This window comes from Bacillus rossius, chromosome 1 (assembly GCF_032445375.1).
Source record: "Bacillus rossius redtenbacheri isolate Brsri chromosome 1, Brsri_v3, whole genome shotgun sequence".
Classification (NCBI taxonomy): Eukaryota; Metazoa; Arthropoda; class Insecta; order Phasmatodea; family Bacillidae; genus Bacillus; species Bacillus rossius.
In genome coordinates this window covers 244,352,214-244,367,466 of record NC_086330.1, presented here as the reverse complement: position 1 = coordinate 244,367,466, position 15,253 = coordinate 244,352,214, and the positions used below count along the sequence as shown (strand labels likewise).

The 15,253-nt window shown below is 36.1% G+C and overlaps 1 protein-coding gene across 5 annotated transcripts in view; it reads right to left on the bottom strand.

Moving 5' to 3' along the window:
• LOC134527432 (KAT8 regulatory NSL complex subunit 3) overlaps positions 1–15,253 on the bottom strand; it is a 265,999-nt gene that overhangs the window by 117,754 nt on the left and 132,992 nt on the right. The window lies entirely within an intron of this gene.

Sequence of the window (15,253 nt, the reverse complement as noted above, 5' to 3'; positions counted from 1 at the left end):
AGTATTGTATTGGACTAAATGGGAACTAAACGGGACCTGAAGAATATAGTGCAAATAACGGGAAAACGTAAATAACGGTAAAGTAAATAAGGGGTTTCGCTGTATGTGTACATTGTAAATAAATTTGCCTATACCTATATAAACTTCTTTTTCGCATTTTAAAGCAAAATATTGCAAAAAAAAATCCTCAAAAATTAAAAAAAAAAAATTCTTCACATATAGGTCGCACTTCATTTTTTTCCCATAAAATGTGGTAAAATTGCCGCGACCTATATTCGAGTAAATACGGTAATTGTTATTTCAGCTTTAATTTATCTGTAGAGATAAATTAAAGCCATATCTGTCTCATTACATAGCAAAAAAGGGGTCATTTATGGTCAGAAATAATATTTAAAATAATTTTATTTTACTTTTTTTTATATAATTTACACATGCAGAGTACAGGAATGCCAAAATTTCCTTAAAAAATACTTTCATACATCTAGTATTCCGTTTGGAAAAATAAAATACATTAATAAATTTAGGTATACAAATTTGGTTCATAAAAGATAAGTAGATATCAGCACTGTTTCCTAAATTTCTTTCTCTTTTTCACATTCCGTGAGTAGGATGAAATTTTCAAAGATTGTTTCTCGATGAGATTGGCATAAAAACATTTAGCTCCGATGATCCAGTGATGATCTGTGTGATGTTGTGACAAGGTTCATGATGCTAAATTCTGTATCTACCAGAGCAAAGCTATGAGACGGTACTATAAACATAGCCTTTGCCAACTTACAATATGTTGGAAGGCATGGTTTACCAATGTTCACATGAGGAAAAACTTTTTTGCAGCATGTGTCAGGAGCATCTTTATTGACAATGCTTAAGGCACTATGGTGGATCCCATAGTAGTATTCATAACATCCTTTAATCAGATGACAATTATTTATGATTATAAATTAGGAAAACTTTTAACCATAATTGTGTTGTATTTGCATTTTTCCAAATATGGATTTTGAATTTTATTCTAAAATGAGTGCATAAAATCTAAATGTAGTTCTTAAGAACCAGAGAATAAAATTACATATGAACAAAAGCAGACAATTTTTTTTTAAAACATTCTAAACAAGAAACTTTTATTAAACAAAAAAAGCATGACAAAAACATTATTATTCACAAGTGATCTTTGTCACAAATGTTCCCTGACATGCTAAACAAACACTTTAAAATTAATTTAACTGGTGGCAAACACAAACATATCTTTGATAGTTTCTATAGAGTAATAAGGAAAACAACTATAATCATATCATTTACTAGAAAATATTTCCCTATCATACATGATTACTAGTGTTGGATTTTCGATACTTCGATACCTTGAAACCTTCGATACTTGACGGTATCGCAAAGTATCGAGTATCGAAACTGTAAGTTCGATATATTTTTTCGATACCGGAATGCTTGTACATTTGTATTGAATTAAGTTTTGAGTCGCCATCGTACAAAATACAACAACAGTAGAACCTCCATGATACATTCCCGTTTCATACATTTTCCCGTGTCATACGCCGATTAATTTCGGTCCCGCCGAAAGTACTATATTTACAATGGTTTACTTTCCCGGAACATACACTTATAAAATCATTAATTTTCCGTTTCATACGTTTTGACGAAGCGGAAAAGTCCTAAAATTCACTAATTGTTTTGATATATATATTCCTCCTGATAAATTACGTTATAATTAATGCTTTTATTTTGAAAAACGTTCATTGTTTACCTTTGCAAGCTTAAGAAAATAACTTTATGGCACCATAGATATGGAATGTATCAAGAAGACTGTGCACTTCGCTAGTAGCATCTATGGCCAGCACCAAGCGAGACTAGTGGTGCAAACTAGCAATGATTATGAAAATGGTGCACGCGCTTTACCAAGGCACGGATCTCATATTTTGTGCATTCACTAATCTTTGAACTGAATATACCCGTTTGTTATTGTTTTCTTACGATCGGATTGTTTTGTATTTTACGTTTCTCAAGTTAAAATTTTATTGAAAATTGTTCTGTTGCATAAAGTTGTTTGTAAAATAAAACAAACAAGCAAAAATTTCTGATTTTCTTTTTACAATAGCCTAATTTTTTTATTTCTAATTTAGGCTTGGTAACTTTTCCCCCCCTCCAAGAAAGGACTTCAAACATTTTGTAAGGCCACTGTTTCTCATGTCAGCTTTACTTGATTATGGACTGTATTTTACATTTCTGGTGGTGTTATTATATGTATATATAATGGTGAATTCATATTTTTTATTAATATAATGCAATTATTTACACATTATGTATTTAAGTTTAATCTGACATTGTGCTGGTATGATAGATTGAATTGATATAGTTTAAAACTAATTTATGTTATTTGTAATAATTGTTACTTAATGGGAAAATATTTTTCCCTAGAGTATCGAAAGTATCAAACTAAAAAAAACAATACAGAATCGAGTATCGAAAGTGTGGTATCGTCCCACCTCTAATGATTGCAAACTAGAACATACTGGACTTCCCAAATTATTCACTTTTAAAGATCTTGGCATTAGTTTAGATTCTAAATTATATTTTCATCAGCATGTTTAACACCAAATTATTAATTCCAGAAGAATGCTAACTTTAATAAAATATATCACCTTTTATGCAACTAAGAGTACCAAGATTCACAGTCGTATAAAATCTACCTTGTGCACACTTAACAAAAATAATGGTTGTCTTTAGAATAATTTATAATTTTAACAAATAAGAAAACCTGGTAAACTAAATGAATAAGCACTATCTTCATATATTCTGTTACTGTTGTTTATACTTATTATTTTCTTTGATAGGTATTAATATGGTATTACTGTTTTTATTTATAATTTTAATTTAATCATTGCAGTATTCTGGTTGTACTGTCCTTCTTTGTCCTTTGTCCTGTGTTATTGTTTTGTTAGTATAGGGTGTTTATGTATGTTGTGCTATCAAATAATGTTTTATCATTCAAATGTAGATAGGCATGTTACAATTAATTAAATAAATATTTAATTCATAAAATAAAATAATGTAGTCCTCATCCACTACAGAGGTGCAAGTTTTTGGATTTCTGAATTTCACTACCTAAACATTTTTTATTTTAACCATTTTTTTTGAATATAAAATATTTTTAATACCTAATATTTCAGGGTATTTGAGGATTTATTGGCCCTACTTTTAACCAAGTCTGCCACCTCTTTCCATTCTCCAGATTGTTTGGTGGCTGGGTCAAATACGTCACATTCATATTCCTTAACACATCATCTTGTAGAAGCAGTAAAGAGTAGAAATTTTTATGGCCATCACATATACATTTGAAAATTACTGAAACAGTTTAAACTCAAAATTCCTGACTTGCAGACATCCATGCACATTCACAATTATGATCAAAAAAATAGAACAAAGGCACGATATTCAAAGTTATTTAAACTTCTAAAAATCTACAGTATATGTACTCTTAACTTTTAATGCAAATAAGATGTATATACAGCAAAACCCCTGATTTGTACTTTTCATGGGGACAAAGTAAAAAAGTGTAAAAAGCGGGAAAGTGTAAATAAAGGGAAAAGTAAGAAATACGTTAAAGTTAATTAAAATACGGTCGAATCCTGTAGCGTTCATAACAAATTGGGACCACATTACACGTACGCATTGCATCACAGTAAAAAAATTAAAAAAAAAAAAAAAAAGGGCCGCAAATTGGAAATTTATCGTCAATATAGCACGCCGTGCGCGGAGAGAGGTCATCATACTCAATCAGCTGTTGTAATGGCGCGGCTTAGCCGCCGGCTGGCTCTCTCTGTTCTCTGAGCTGCACATGCGCAGTACAACTCACTCAACGCTCCGCCCAGATTAGTGACGTTCCATCAGCAGCCAGCCAATAGATACCAGCTTAGCGGAAAAAAATATAAGCTCCACCTCCCGTGTACCAGTTTTGTCCAGTTCTAATACCAGTTTATTGGTATGCGCACCAGTTTTCTCGCTGCCGTTACATGTTCAATTTTACGTTCATCTTGATTTCTTTATACCAATAATTAATTATTTACGATCCCCAGAAATAAATGGTTAGTTAAAAAAATGTGTCAACTGTACAATACTTCCGAAATTATATAAAAAAAAAAAGTTACCAAGACTCCGCTCATTTTATCTTGTGAAGTTTATGTCTCGTACCAGTATTTTGGCTAAGTTGTGACATAAATATAGTATCAGAACGTTTATACATTCGTGAGTTTACGTTTTTCCCTAGTACATTTTAGATTGTCTCCTGCTATAATTACTCGGACTTTTACACGCCTAGGCCAAAATTATTATATGTTTAGAAATAAAAGCAACTTTTCATTTTATAATATATGTATATTTTGCGATTTAAAATGTTCACTGCCGACTATAAAAGTTACATTTTTCACAATGTTTTTAGGCCTACTATGGTTGTTACGTGACCATAGAAAAGAGAGGGAGGGATGGAAAGGCCATTCTCAGAGTAACAGCTAGAACGCTATTTGCAGCGCTGTTGTGGCCGTGCACAGTACTAACCGTATAAACATTGGTGGAAGAATGACCTAAGTAGCTATTTATGCTAAAACCACCTATGTCACAAGCTAGCATTACTATTGAAGTTTGCAATCACATCTACAGCATTAAGAGGGTGGAGAGTTTTCAGCTTCTCGACGTTTATTCTCTGTATCCATTCATTGTGTACCGTTTCTTCGTAAACTGTGAAGCGGTGTCTAACTGCAAATTTATCATCGCAACCAGGCACACAGCATTTTCGTACATGTGGCGGCATTGTATTTTACTTAATACGTAATTTTATACTCAATTTAACAATCTTACCTCAATGAAAATATGACCATTAGATAATTGAATAAATAAACGCCAGATATTTTCCAGTTTCCACCTACGAAACAATAAGCAAGTAGCACGCAAATAACCTAAAGTCCTAAACAAAAATACGAAAGAAAAATTGCTGCCATTACAAATGAGCCTTGGCAACGAATCGTAAACAAACAGTGAGCAGTCAGCACATTAGCGCTCTTACGGCCGTGCACAGAAACAAAACGTTGTTCAAGCATCTCTCTAATGAGTGCACATCCCGTGTACGTCACGTAAATAGCAGGATGGATTCGATTTTGCAGACGTAATTCGCGTGAAAGTATTGTATTGGATTAAATGGGAACTAAACGGGACCTGAAAAATATAGTGCAAATAACGGGAAAACGTACATAACGGTAAAGTAAATAAGGGGTTTCGCTGCATCTATCAAATATTTAGTACACTGCAAGCACTCAAACTGCTGGGTGATATCAATCTGGTAACAGTTCAAACCATATACACTAGAGTCCCGTTATAGCGAGGTGTCACGGTTCCGGGTTTGATCCTCGCTATAACCGTGTCCTCGCTATAACAGAATTGGACAAATTTTGGCCCCCAAAAAATAAAAATTAACCGAAAATAGCATAAAAATTGTGTTTAAACCTGTATAATTGGAAAATAACAGTTTATATTAACAAAACCTTAATTTCTGTGAGCAGATGTGTGAATTCTCTTTAAAACAATACCCCATAAGTACGGATACGATCACTGATTCCATCAAAATAACCAGAATACCCTACCACGCCACGTAAGTATAGCATCTCAGCCCGTGGCCGACGCAGCATTGTCCTGCTATCTATTGTCGATGCAGGCTGTCTGCTGGCAGCCATGTTGGTTCCGGATTTTGCTAACAGGTGGTGCTAGTGTAGCGCGACGATTTAATTCCTTACAAAAAAGCAGGAGTGCGGCTGCGGCAACGCACGTACACCTCAAACGAAATAGTCGCTGGAAAACTATACTTTTTTTCATTTAAAGAAACCTGTCAACTTTTTTAGAAAATAAATTTGGGATTAAACTCAAACCATCACCACCCCTTTCCCCGACAGATACCCCAACAACTGACCGAAACAAAAGTTACATGAAAACTGTCCTAGCGATTCGGAAATAAATACGGTAGTGCCTACTAGAGGTGTAAAAGTAACGAAAAAATGTGTACCCGTATGTATTCGTTACTATAACAATTAGTGCTTGTTACTATCGTTACGTTACTCGTTACTTCTGATACCGCATAACATGCTATGTTATGTTGCAGCAACGAATCCAGTCGTATTGCGTACGCGTACAGTATGACGTCGCGTAAATAATAATAAATAGAATATAAACAATTAACAATATTTTATAGTTAACAGTTTTTGTTAACCAAGAAAAAATTAAATCTCATTAGAGCGGCTTTTTAATATTATCTCTTTTAAGATAACAACCAAAAAAAAACGTGAAAATATGCGATTATAAAAACAAAAACATACATATATCTAATTTGTAAATATACTTTCTTACGTTGTTTCTGTTCCAATCTCAAACTTTGTCTACACACGGCACAGATAACTAACGGAAGTTTGATAAAAGAAAGAAAGTATAGGATTCTATTTTTAAAGCCACGCACTTAGGTGGCGACTGCAAGGCTGAAGAATGTGACAGGCGTCAACGGCAATATGTCTAGTGGCGAGAGAGAGGGGTGGAGATAAAGCAGATAAATAACAAAAACGCCATTCAAGCGATCACGCCGTAAATTCCTCAAAAATACCTCGTTATAGAAGTGTTCTCGCTATTACCGTGCTCGCTATAACGAGATTCTACTTTATTTGTAATGAAAAATAAGCATAGGACTGTATATATTTGTCTATCTTTTCCAAGCCTCAGATTACATGAATAACCATACTGATAGATAGGGACGGGAATTTTTCGCGGTCGCGAATTATTCGCGAATTCCGAGGCAAAATGTGAATTATAGCTTAGTCACAAAATATAGCAAAACTTGCACATTATTGTTAATAAAACAGTTTTAAACATAGTGGAACCTCGCTACTACGAGAGCTTACAATGGCGAGAAAAATCCTCGTAACAACCGAACATAGAAAATTCAAGTCTAGTTTAAAATCCTGAACCTTACCAAAATGTCTAAAAGTCACTCCATAACTCCAAAACGGTGCACTGTAGTGAAAAAACGCATAGAATAAAAGTTGAAGCAGATTAAATTTCGAATAGAAAAGGCCTGTATATTTTTTTTGTATCTTCAACGGTTTTTGTTTTAATCACGAATGAAATGGTCTGACTCCTGACCGAGCTACGCGACGCAAAGTAACCGCTGGCACCGTCGCCGCGCCGTGCTAGACGAAGGAAAGGTTTTTGGAGGGGAGGGGAGAGGCGATAAGTGGAGTGGAGAAAGGAAAATGTAGGAGGGAGGGAAGAGGGGAAGGACATCTGCCCTCCTCCCTCCTTATGCTGTTGCCGTTTCTGATGGGAAATATGCGGTGTCGCATGCCGAATATAAGTTATTGTGAGGGGTTTATTAATTAAAGTGAATTCTTTGTGTGGCGCATTTCAACATAGCGCCGGTACCCCTGGTTCCACCACACTACAACAAGACACAGGAAATTTTGTGGGAAAGCTCAGACGCTATCGTAATATTGCATCATTAAATCCTGTAAAGCTAGACAGGAAGAGTGTTTTTTTTTTTTTTTTTTTGCTGCCGAGCCTCCATTAACACGCTGACGTACGCAACGTGGTCTCGTATACACACATGCACACACGCACACAGGGGACACGGCTCCAGTACACCGTACACAGGGGCTGAGTTATTTTTAGAATTACCCCTCTTCGGAAAGCCAGCCTAGCGGCAGTAAATGAACAGGGTTGGAGGGGGAGGGGAAGGGCTTCTTGAAACGGCCGAGCGAGAAAGAGACAGAGAGAAAGGGAGCATATTGTCCGCCACCAGACCCCCTCCCCCTCCCCCTCAACCATTCATTCTTTCTCGACAGCTAACTGTGAATCATTGTCCGCCGGCGCCAGCGGCTAGCATACGGGGCCCTCTCCCGCTTAGCAGCAGAGAGGGGGTGAAGAAGGAAGTGGAAAAGAGGGGGATGACGCAGACTGGCTTGGCGCGTGAAATTGTAGAGAAGAGGGCAATAGTGACAAAGAGAGAGACGGGTGGTTGGAATGCAAGCAGGAAGACGTCACTGTTAGGCGACTATCTTTCGGGCTGCTCTACTCTAAAAATAGCTTTGCCTCCCTCGTCTTCAACACACTTCACTACCCCCCTCGCAACCCAACCGGGAAGCAAAACGACCTGCGCAGTGCACCTGCCCGACAGCAGTCACGGTAAAACCTGCCTAGCGCACGTACGTATGTAGATGTAAATAAACAAATTGTCTTGTACTACCGGCAAATATCGGTAATTTGATCATGGTGAATTAAAAACATTCTAAAGGTGATTTTAAGTGAGAGTAGGTACTGAAAATGCCGAACAATAAATTAAGTGCTCGCGACAGGGCATTTCAATATCAGAAAAATGGATTCTATTGCTCAGATAGTCGCACCGTAATGTGAAAATTTTGTAAGTGTCAGGTTGCGTGGAAGCGTAAAGATTCTATAGAAAAACACCTAAAATCTGCCAAGCACATCAGTGCAGAAAAAGGTTGCCCTGAATCAAAATTACAGACTTCGATCGCTACATGCTTCAGTAGTGCGGAAAGGAAGAAAAAAACTGCTGAATACCTCGGCAAACGAGTGACGGAAACTTTTCTGAAAGCAAATATTCCGCTAAAAAAACTTGAAAATCCGCATCTGAAAGATTTCCTGAACGAGTTTGTTGAAGGTGCTGGTGATATTCCTTGTCTAAGAGTACTAAAAGAAAAGCATCTTCCATCAATGCAGCAAGAGAGAGAGGATGTAGTAAGAGAAAAGGTGAAAGACAAACTTATAGTAATTCTGTGTGATGAAACTACGGACTCAAGAGGAAGCTGTGTATTTGTTGTGCTATTTAAAGTAATTGATAGCAGTGACCAAATTGATACTGTTGTTGGTTATGTCCATACTCTGGAAACAGCCAATGCAAAGAACTGCTCCAGGGCTATTTTGGATTCCCTAAAGAAGTACAACATTGACTTTGACAACGTGTTAGAACTTGTTTCGGACTCTGCCAGATACATGGCAAAGTGTTCTGACACACTAAAAGACATCATGGCCGACCATGTGCTCATTGTGCAATGCTGGGCTCACAAGCTCAATTTAGTTGTAAATAGGCTTGGAAAAAACCTCCCTGAGCTTCAAAAGGCTCTTGCCAAAGTAAAGTCAGCATTTTTAAACACATGCAAGAGAAAACATTTGTTTAAGAAGTTCCTGGATGAAAAGTTCCCATGTGAGGACATTCCCCTGTTTCCAATGCCAGTGTTGACGAAGTGGTCTTCCTGGTACGACTCCGCCTCCTACCTCGCCGACAATCTTGATGCCATTGTCGAATCTTTGACCAGTGATGAAATTTCCTGTATCAACAACACTGGAGTAGAGTACTTCACTACGGCATCAACGGATGATGTTAAATGTGTGAAAATCCAGGCAGTTTTTGTTAAAGAAGTGTGTGAGGCTACTGTACACCTTATCAAGAAACTGGAAGGGTCATCATATCCCTGCAGTCACACACTCAGTGGTGAAATCCGCAAAATAGAGCAGGTTTTGCAGCTTGCTACAAGCGGAAACTTTGGGCAGAAAGTAAATCAGCTCTTGATTGCTTGTGAAAAAGCTGTCTTCAAAGGGAAAATCACATCTGCCTTGGTGACAGCAGCATCACATGCATCAACAAAACTCCTGTCATTAAAGGCAGGTGATCCTTCTCAGAAATTTTATCAACATGTTGCTTTATTTGATCCCTCGGAAATTGTGCTCGAAAGCATCTCTCCTGAACTCGGCAAAAAATTGAAAAAGCTCTTCTTGCTCTCCAAGCTCTGTGAAGACATTTTACTTCAAGGGTACAAGGAACTGCAGTTTTTTGTGCAAAAAAAGTTGAGTGAAAACCAAACTGTTGACATTGTTTCACTCCTTATGGCAGTTTCAGTGAACCATCCTGACTTTGCTCGTGCTGCTTTGCAATCTGCGTGGTTACCATGTGCCAACGTTGACTGTGAAAGGTTTTTTTCTAACTACAACAACATTCTAAGTGATAAGCGTCATCGCCTGAAACAAGAAAATGTTGAAATGTTCACTGCAATTTATTTTGATAGTTAAATTTCGCTGTTTCCTCAGACATAGACATTATGTTAAAAAGAAAATATTATTCTCCAAGTGTTTCAGTGTATTACATTGTTTTTACAAGTATTTTCTAAGGGTTGTCTGTGTATTTTTTAAACTTTTTTTTTTAGTAATTATTTGCAATAAATTAAATGTTACCGTATTTGCTTTGTTTCCATATGTATTATGGCGTTTCCTCAGGTAAAAAACACTTCCCCATTTATTAATTCACAATTGGAAACATCAGAAGGTTAAAATTGTTTATACATCATGAGAAAAATATTGCGGAATCATTAAAACACTTAATATGAAAACACCGATTTTTCCTTCCTGAAAGTACCGCTTTCTGGGTTTGAAAATACCGCTTTATGCCACTTGAAAGTACCGAAAAATTCCCTTCGCCACTGATAGAGGATGCTCCAGTAAATTTGTATAACAACTTTTATTGCTTATACTACAAACTGGGCCTGTGCGAATATCAGTTTTTTTTTAGTTTGAATTTAATACTAATACAAATATTGAATTTGAATAGTAAGACTGAGAATAAGAATCCCAAAGGAATGTTTTTCACATCTTGTAACAACTGCTGTACAATTAGACAAATAATACTAAAGTGAAAGGTCGGTTAAGTTAAATCAGCTGCAATAATTATATGAAAAAGTTTGTTAAAATATTTCAATTATTTAAAAAAAAATTTTATCATGCAGCTAACTTAACTTTTAACTTAACTAATCTAACTCAACCTAGCCAACCTTTCATTTCAGATCTTATTCGGCATACAGTAGAATCTCGTTATAGCGAGTACGGTAATAGCGAGAACACGGATATAACGAGGTATTTTTGAGGAATTTACGGCGTGATCGCTTGAAGCGTGTTTTTGTTATTTGTCTGCTTTATCTCCACCCCTCTCGCTCGCCACTAGACATATTGCCGTTGACGCCTGTCACATTCTTCAGCTGTGCAGTCGCCACCTAAGTGCGTGGCTTTAAAAATAGAATCCCATCCTTTCTTTCTTTTATCAAACTTCCGTTAGTTATCTGTGCCGTGTGTAGACAAAGTTTGGGATTGGAACAGAAACAACGTAAGAAAGTATTTTTTACAAATTAGAAATATGATTTTGTTTTTATAATCGCCTATTTTCACGTTTTTTTTTGGTTATCTTAAATGAGATAATATGAAAAAGCCGCTCTAATGAGATTTAATTGTTTCTTGGTTAACAAAAACTATTAATGATCAAATATTGTTAATTGTTTATATTCTATTTATTATTATTTACGCGACGTCATACTGTACGCGTACGTAATACGACTGGATTCGTTGCTGCAACATAACATAGCATGTTATGTGGTATCAGAAGTAACGAGTAACGTAACGATAGTAACGAGTACTAATTGTTATAGTAACGAATACATACGAGTACGCATTTTTTCGTTACTTTTTCACCTCTAGTAGGCACTACCGTATTTATTTCCGAATCGCTAGGGCAGTTTTCTTGTAACTTTTGTTTCGGTCAGTTGTTGGGGTATTTGTCCGGGAAAGGGGTGGTGATGGTTTGAGTTTAATCCCAAATTTATTTTCTAAAAAAGTTGACAGGTTTCTTTTAATGAAAAAAGTATAGTTTTCCAGCGACTATTACGTTTGAGGCGTACGTGCGTTGCCGCAGCTGCACTCCTGCTTTTTTGTAAGGAATTAAATCGTCGCGCTACACTAGCACCACCTGTTAGCAACATCCCGAACCAACATGGCCGCCAGCAGACTGCCCGCGTCGACGATAGATAGCAGCACAATGCTGCGTCGGCCGCGGGTTGAGATGCTATACTTACGAGGCGTGGTAGGGTATTCTGGTTATTTTGACGCAATCGGTGATCGCATCCGTACTTATGGGGTATCGTTTTAAAGAGAATTCACACATCTGCTCACAGAAATTAAGATTTCATTAATATAACCTGTTATTTTCCAATTATACAGGTTTAAACTCAATTTTTATGCTATTTTCGGATAATTTTTATTTTTTGGGGGCCAAAATTTGTCAAATTCGGTTATAGCGAGGACACGGTTATAGCGAGGATCAAACCCGGAACCGTGACACCTCGCTATAACGGGACTCTAGTGTATTTTCCATAACCTTCTACTCTACATATTGATCCAGAAAAATCTTCACAAACCACAAAATACCATGAAATTCATTGCAATTAATTGTATGAAATGTGAACCTTTTTTTAAAATGCTGTATTTCCAAATTAGTGATTGAATGAGCTCATATTTACATACTTAAACTCTAGTTATTCACGATTTTTTGTTAATGGCAGCCAGGTAAATTATATTTTAGTTCAGCCATATTATAAACACAATTTTTGTTAATTTCAACTGGAATCTTAAACCATTATTTACCTATCATTTTTTTTACATATTTTTGAGTCGCAAAGTCTGTTTTGTCATAGATATATTCAGCAAGTAAACTGCTACTGTATCACATAGTGTTAGACTGATTGTGACTATTAACTTATATGCCGTTGAAAAACCATGACAAATACTTCCTTAATGCCCATCTCAATGGAGTGTCCGTGTTTTGAAGTGTTTTAGTCCAAGGTTGTAGATATTTGTTTATTTTTTCCCACTTCTGGTGTGTGTGACAAACAGAATACAAATAATATTTTGTTAAGTTTGAAATGACAAATCTGCAGAGTTTTGAATTGTTTACAACATTTTTTCCATTACTGTTCACCAAGACAGTAGCGAAAAAAAAAAAAACTTTGAATATATGGGTTGTGTAGTGTTTGCACTCCCAGACTAAGGGTTTTCTTTATGTGTTTTTTTGTACCTGGAAGGTATTTTTATTTGTGTTGGGAAATTTGGCGGAGTAAGATGTGGTGCAAGAGAATTTAGATTAAGAAGGTTGGTGTGGCCAGATGTGTTTTTTGGTTTGTTTTGTTTTTGAAAACAAAAGGGGAGATATAACAATGGTGGTGGAGAGTGATGATTAGGGACCCCAGAAAATGGTAAATAAAACTGGCTCATTTCGGTGTAAAAAAATGACAAAAGCGGTGCAAAAAATCGGTGTAAAAATAAGCAAGCGGTGCAAAAAATCGGTGTAAAAATAAGCAATCGGCGAGACCCCAAAAAATTGTGAAAAAATTATGCCATTGGGGGTGTAAAAAAAAACCTCATAGTGGATAGGCACTACAAAGTAGCAGACTCTGCCTTACATCGGCCCACTTTGTCTGTCATTTCATCACACAAGAATACAATCTGTTTGTCTTCTACAGCGTGCCTTACTGCTTTCTTATTTGCCTGGCCAATTTTTGGGACATAAGTTTCTCCTAGAGTGTTGGCTGATGGCAAATCTCCTGCACCTTAAATGTATACATAACTTACAATATACTTATAAATAGGTAGCATTTATAAGGTTATCGCTGAAAATATTAATGGGCTAATTTACTCAAAACAATTCTAAGCCAATCCAAACCTAACCTTTTCAAGATTACTGCTGGATTACAGAGTCAAACCATCAATCAATCAGTCAGTCAAAAATATCTTGTGGTGTGCTCACCATTTAACAATGCAATCCATCCTATTTATGTGTCTGTTAATCTGAGGTACTTGCATATTTATTTGAAGTAAAGGTAAGTTGGGCCTAAAGGTAAGTTAATTGATAATATTGTAGGCCTACATATGCTTATGAACTTTTATTAGAGAGGGAAAACATTTCTTAATAAATAAGGCTAACCTTCAACATGGGTGTTAAATAGTGATGGGTCGAGTCACCCTATTTCAGCATCGAGTCGAGTTCGAGTTAAACAAAGAAATTTATCTTCGAGTCGAGCTCGAGTCGAACTCATAGAAATTTGTCTTCGAGTTGAACTCGAGCCAAACTCATGGAAATTTATCGAGGTTTAAGTGGCAGAATGATGAGCGAAATAAATATAAGTTAAATATTTCTCAATATAATATAATTATTGAAGGTTGCACTACACATTTTGATTTTTTGTCTTTTTTTTTTATCTTCATACTGACACTTAAGTAAAAATGCACATCCAAGTGACGAATCAGACTTGAAGTTGTTGATGACGGAGTGTTGTAAATTTTTTTGCAGCACTTGAATCTAGCTGTCTGATCAATTTTTTCAAAAAATTGCCAAATCTCTGCTCTTGATTTCTGTTCGTCACTTTGTAACGTCCCAAGCCGTACAAACATATCCATTCCACTAATACTAAACCGTTTATGATTAATACGACGCCGGCGACGTAAACATTACTTTCAAGTTTAAACATAAACATCAACAGCCTCAATTTTCCGTTCGGCCATGGAAAACTGGTTGGAGATTTCAATTATTGTTGATATCGATTTGACAAAGTGGCAACATTCCCTGGCTGTAAGATGACTTAAGTAGGCCATTGGCCCAGAGTTAAAATGGCGGCTATCTAGTGTTTAGTAGTAAATATTATTTACTTCCAAAGCTGCCCAAATATTAACGATGTTCGCGGTCTTGTTCATGGCTGAATCTAGAGAACATTTTTTAATTCCGTTATAGTTAAATAAAGGTATTTTGTTGGAATTAGAAATATTAAGTGCATATTGAATGATGGGATGCACTGTTTGCGGTTATACACGATCGAAAATAAATAATATTCCGACCTTATTTTCAAGGTTTTCAGTGTTGGATCAGAGGTTTTCCACTAGGTAGGCCTAAATAATACATTTTATTTTATTTTAAAGTCCATGGTTTCAGATAAGTACCTTCACGATTGGAAAATGTGCAACATTATGGTCGAGCCAAAAACTAAACTTTGACGAGACTTGAGGACACGATCTTAATCAACTCGGTTTTCGAGTCGAGTTTAGTTTCGCCGGCTCGACTCGACTCGCTCGATTTTTCGAGTCTCGACCCATCACTAGTGTTAAACCATTCACTCATAGCTGGATGATCAGCTTTTTCCAAAGGAATGTTAACCTACAGCATCATATTAACAAAATCAGAAACAAATTCTTGTTTTCTGCACTTTCAAGCTTGTTTGCTTTATTCACGCTGTCGCCTATCGAGATTTGTTTAGACACGGTAGAATTTTCTTGACAAAATAATTGTCTTTTTTTTTTTGTTTTGTAAGTAAAAATACGTAGATTTCAGTAA